Below are 5,959 nucleotides of genomic sequence, written 5' to 3' on the forward strand. Positions count from 1 at the left end.
TCAACAGGTGGAGGGCTAAAAAGAAGGGATGAAAAGTGGGGCATTAGATGAAGGAAAGTTGCTCCTTGTCAGGTTCAGTCATGAGCTGATGTTGCTCTCTCTGGGATTCGAAGATGTTGAAAGCTAAGTCCTCTCATGAGGCAAGTGTGGGTTCTCCATTAGACACCCCCATCCATAGAGCACTCTCTTCCTGTCCCCTTGACAAGAACATGTGCATCTATCATCTGGTTGGTCTTTTCTCCTGTCTGCCAAGGCTTTTTCATGGTGGTCCTCTCTGGAACAGGCCTGGGACAGGCCTATACCTGCGGAAAAGGAGGCTGTAGCAATGGCCTAGGCGGAGAACACCCCACACAAAGGGAACAGTGAGCAGAAAGGCCCGGAAGTGGGAGCACACTGTGCATGCCTGAAGCACAGCAAGGAGGCCCATTTGACTGGAGCACAGTAAGCAAGGCAGACACTGTGAGGGGATGACGGCAGAGAATAGCCGGGACTGGTGCACATGGGGACTCATGGGCCAGGCCCTTGGATTTACTCTGTGTGAAGTGGATAGAAAGCCAGGAGAGGGTTTGTTTGTTTGTTTAAATGTTTTTATTGATTTCAGAGAGAGGAAGGGAGAGGGAGAGAGAGATAGAAACATCAGTTATGAGAGAGAATCACTGATCAGCTGCCTCCTGCATGCCCCATACTGGGGATTGAGCCAACAAACTGGACATGTGCCCTGACTGAGAATCAAACCTTGACCTTCTGGCTCATAGGTTGATGCTCAACCACTGAGAAACACCGGCCAGGCACAGGGCCGGGTTTTGAACAGAGGAGTAACATGATCTGACTTTATCTTTAAAAGCATCATGTAGCCACTATGTGTAGGATAGATTTGGGGAGAAGGGAGAGTGGGAAAGTCTGAATGGATAGACATTAACTCTGAGGTTTTGCAATATCCTGGTGAGAAAAGATAGTAGCTTGGGCCAGGCTGGAAGTGCTAGAGGTAGTAAGAGTACTTACAGGGTATATTTTGAAGTTAGAATCAATAGAATCCATGACACACTGGATCAGGAGAATGAAAGAAGGTACAGAATCAAAGCTAACTCCAGAGTTTCTGACCTTAATAATTGCAAGGAGAGTTTGCCTGAGGAAGACTGTATATTTGGATAGGGATAAGATCCAAAGATTGTTTGAGCATGTTAATTTTGAGATAATGTTAAATAGCCAACTGGTGAAGTCCAGGAGGCAGTTAGGTGCATGAGTCTGAAGTTCAGGGAGAGAATCAAGCTGGAGATACTAATCTTAGAGTCATCACCATATACATGCTATTTAAAGTCAGGTGATCAAATGGGAATGAAAGTGGATAAAGAGGAGAAGACGTCCAAAGGCTATACCTTGAGGCCTCTAACCTGAACATATGGAGATACAGAGAAACCGCAAACAGAATGAGAAGAGCAACCAACAGTCAGGAAACCAGCAGTGTCCTAGAAGACAGGGTGAAATTAAGTCTTCAGGAATGACCAACTGTGTCAAATGCTGCCTAAGCCAATAAGATACATTGACCAGCCTGGCCGGCGTGGTTCAGTGGTTGAGCATTGACCTATGAACCAGGAGGTCATAGTTGAATTCCCAGTCAAGGCATATGCCTGGGTTGCGAGCTCAATCCCCAATATGGGGTGTGCAGGAGGCAGCTGATCGATAATTCTCTTTCATCATTGATGTTTCTATCTCTCTCTCTCCCTCTCCTTTACACTCTGAAATCAATAAAAACATATTTTTAAAAGAAAAATAAAAGATTCATTGACCATTGTCAACATTGTGGTCATTGGCGACCTTGACAATGGCTATTTTGACAGGGGGGTGAAGACTTATTCAAGTAGGGCCAAAAGAGAATGCGAGAAAAGGAAGCAGAGAGTGAGTGAGAAAAGACTTTTGAGGGTTTTGCTATAAAGGAGAAAGCAGAGGCAGTAGCTGGAGGGAGATGTGGAGTCAATGGAGGTTTGGGGTTTTATTTTGTTTGTTTTGAAAATGGGAAACAGTAAGCATGGAGAAAATTTCCAGAGTGAAATGCTGAGGTAAACAAGAAAGGATTAGATCTGCCCTGGCCAGTCTGGCTTAGTAGTTGGAGCGTCAGCCTGTGGACTGAAGGGTCCTGGGTTCAATTCTGGTCAAGGGCATGTACAGCAATTGCAGGCTCAATCCCCAGCCCTGGGACAAGATGTGTGTGGGAGGCAACCAATTGATGTGTCTCTCTCACCTCTCTCTCTCTCTCTCTCTCTCTCTCTCTCTCTCTCTCCCTCCCTCCCTCCCTCTCTCTCTCTCTCTCTCCTTCCCTCCCTCCCTCCCTCTCTATGCCCCTCACTTCCACTCTAAAAACCAATGGGAAAAATATCCTTGGGTGATGATTAATTTAAAAAAAATAATAAAGAAAGAAAGGGTTTTTTGAAAGCCCGGCACGTTCCAGGAACAACAACCGTAGCAGGAGTTGTGCTTGGCCGGCATGACGCTAAAGTAGCCGCGGGGTCCTGTTGGCGGCCCTTCGGGACCAGTTTTTCAGGACCTAGAGTGATTATTACAATGGGAGAAATCAATAATTTTAAGACACCAAGCAAATTATCTGAAAAGAGAAAATCTGCGTTATGTTCAACTCCATGTATAAAAATTCCTGCCTCTCCACTTATGCAGAAGCTTGGCTATGGCACAGCGGTAGATGTCTACCTTATGAAAAGATCCCCAAGAGGCTTGTCTCGTTCTCCTTGGGCTGTGACAAAGATTAATTCCAAATGTAATGGTGATTATCAAAAGGGATTAACTGATGAAGCTAAGATTTTGAAAAACCTTCATCATCCAAATATTATAGGTTATCGTGCTTTCACTGAAGCCAATGATGGTAGTCTATGTCTTGCTATGGAATACGGGGGTGAAAAGTCTCTAAATGATTTAATAGAAGAACGAATTAAAGACAGCCACGATCCTTTTCCAGCAGCCACAATTTTAAAAGTTGCTTTGAACATGGCAAGAGGGTTAAAGTATCTGCACTAAGATAAGAAGTTGCTTCATGGAGACATAAAGTCTTCAAATGCTGTAATTAAAGGTGATTTTGGAACAATTAAAATCTGTGATGTAGGAGCCTCTCTACCATTGGATAAAAATATGACAGTAACTGACCCTGAGGCCTGTTACATTGGCACTGAGCCTTGGAAACCCAAGGAAGCTTTGGCGGAGAATGGTATTATTACTGACAAAGCAGACATATTTGCCTTTGGCCTTCCTCTGTGGGAAATGATGACTCTGTGTATTCCACACATTACTCTTGCCGATGATGATGATTATGATGAAGATAAAACTTTTGATGAAAGTGACTTCGATGATGAAGCGTACTGTGCAGCGTTGGGAATGAGGCCACCTCTAATATGGAAGAACTGGATGAGACATACCAGAAAGTAATCGAGCTCTTCTCTGTGTGCACTAACGAAGACCCTAAAGACCGTCCTTCGGCTGCGCACATTGTTGAGGCTTTGGAAATACATGTCCAGTGATCTCATATTCACAGCTACCTGAGCTTCAAGTAGGGCTCATCTATATAACTGTCCTCTTTACTGTAATACATTTATGTAGTTACTGTGAGAATCCATAGTTACTAGACTGTTTGAAAGTGGCTTATTTTAGAACCATAGCACCTTGTTAACATTTGAAAAACTTTGTATTATAAAGGTATTTCATGTATACTTATTAGTATTTAATATCATAGTGGGTTTTCTATAAATCTTAAAAAACTTTTAGGCTTAAGGAACAAGTATTGAAATTTGTTCATAGAGATTTAAAACGCTAGCAAAATACCATAAACTCCTATGTCTAACATTAATTTGGGTAGGGGAACTAATACTTTTATTAGTGATCTTCCTTGAATATTCTCTACTTATATGGATCAATTTAAATTAGCACTTTGAAGTACAGAAGTTTGATTATCTTTTAAAACATAAAACTATGCTGGTCTTTCTTGGCTGATACGCTTATTAAATATGGTCATTGGAAGCTGAGAGAATATGGCACAGTAGCTCTTTGGGTATTTCCAAACATTTTCGGTTAAGGCTTGTCTTGTCCTCTTGGTTCTCCTCAGATCTTTGGTGTTTGCTTTCATTTATTAAATGTATTTCTGTACTGAGATACTTTTCTATTTTTTGTTTACTAATCTAGCTCTTAAGCATTTTACAGCTCTGGTTTAAAAATAATAAAACTAATAGGATGATATAGAAAAAAAAAAGAAAATAAGAAAGAAAGAAAGGATTAGATCTAGTGAACCTAAAGAGTGTGGATCCCAGTCATAGTCTTATTACAGGAAGGAGGGTAGAGTAAATGGACACCAATACAAGCAGTATGGGGGAGGGAGCGTGTGGGAGTTCTATGCATTTTCTCAGTGAAATATGGAGAGAGGTCATCAGCAGAAAGTGAGGAGGAAGAAGGTGGTTGAAAGAAAGAGAAGAAGTTATGAAAAAGCAGTTAAAATGGTGTTAGATTGACAGGCAAAACCAAGGAAGGGTCCACTTGCAGTCACTAGCCATGGAGTTAAGTGAAACCAGTCAGGGGTTGGTCAGCAACCCCAGAGGAGGCATGGAGTAAGAGTCACAGACTTCAAAGAAATACAAAGATAAAACACCACTTTTTAAAATTCAATTTAATAGCAAATATGTTTAAAGTATCCTCAAAATACACCAGAAAAAGAGTGAAATGGAAACTCTCACACATATCTGATGAGTGTAAATTGGGATAATTAACTTCAGAAATTATCTCCTGAGTCTTAAAAATATCCATTTTGCACCTTTAAGAATCTATTCTAAGAAAATAGTAAAAACTAAGAAAAATGTGGGCAAAAATATTTATGGAAGTATTATTTACACTTGTGAAAAATTGGAAATAGCTAAATTACTAACATTAGGGGGTTGGTAATAAAAATAACAGGATAACCATCTCTGAAGTAGTAACATTCATTGAAACAGATGTTTACATAGAGATTTATACACACACACATCTTACCTAATAATAGACAAACATGTAAATTGACTGTCCCTCCTCTATGCTCGCCAGCCAATCAGGAGAGTATAAAAATTAACCCAACAAAGATGGCGGTTAATTTGCATATGTAGGCACAGCCGAGAGAAGACTGAAGGCTCTGGCCGGAGCGAAGGCCTGGGTTCCCGGGTGCCGGAGGAAAACTGGTGCTGGCAGCCAAGGGAAGGGAAGGCCTATTGCATGAATCTCTTCATATATATATATATACTAGGGGCCCGGTGCACGAAATTCGTGCACTGGGTGTGTGTGGGGAGGGGAGTGTCCCTCAGCCCAGCCTGCCCCCTCTCACATACTGGGAGCCCTCAGGCGTTGACCCCCATCACCCTCCAATCGCAGGATCGGCCCCTTGCCCAGGCCTGATGCCTCAGCCAGAGGCGTAGACCCCCATCACCCTCCAATCGCCTGATTGGCCCCTTGCCCAGGCCTGAAGCCTCTGCCAGAGGTGTCAGGCTTGGACAGGGGACCCCCATGTCCCCCTGATCACTGGCTCTGGCCCCCGCCCAGGCCTGAGGCCTCTGGCCAAGGAATCATGCCTGGGCAGGGGACCCCCATCTCCCTCTGATAGCTTGCTCCACCCCCCGCCCAAGCCTGACGCCTCTGACCCAGGCTTCAGGCCTGGGCAAGGGGACCATCATATCCCCCCAATCCCCAGCTCCGCCCCCCACCCAGGCCTGATGCCTCTGCCAGAGGAGTTGACCCTCATCACCCTCCGATCACCAATCACCGGATCGGCCCCTTGACCAGGCCTGAGGCCTCTGGCAGAGGTGTCAGGCCTGGGCAGGGGACCCCCAGCTCCTCGCCCTTGCAGGCTCCGCCCCTGCCCAGGCCTAACGTCTCTGGCCTAGGTGTCCAGCCCGGGCAGCGGGGACCCGCAGCTGCAGCGGCCCCGCGATCGTGGGCTCCGCTT

The 5,959-nt window shown here is 44.4% G+C and overlaps 1 pseudogene; it reads left to right on the forward strand.

Moving 5' to 3' along the window:
- The first annotated feature begins 2,431 nt into the window (after positions 1-2,431).
- On the forward strand, positions 2,432-4,236 carry LOC132228394 (lymphokine-activated killer T-cell-originated protein kinase-like; annotated as a pseudogene).
- The last annotated feature ends 1,723 nt before the right edge of the window (positions 4,237-5,959 follow it).

The sequence above is a fragment of the Myotis daubentonii genome, chromosome 2, assembly GCF_963259705.1.
Source record: "Myotis daubentonii chromosome 2, mMyoDau2.1, whole genome shotgun sequence".
NCBI classification, from domain to species: Eukaryota; Metazoa; Chordata; class Mammalia; order Chiroptera; family Vespertilionidae; genus Myotis; species Myotis daubentonii.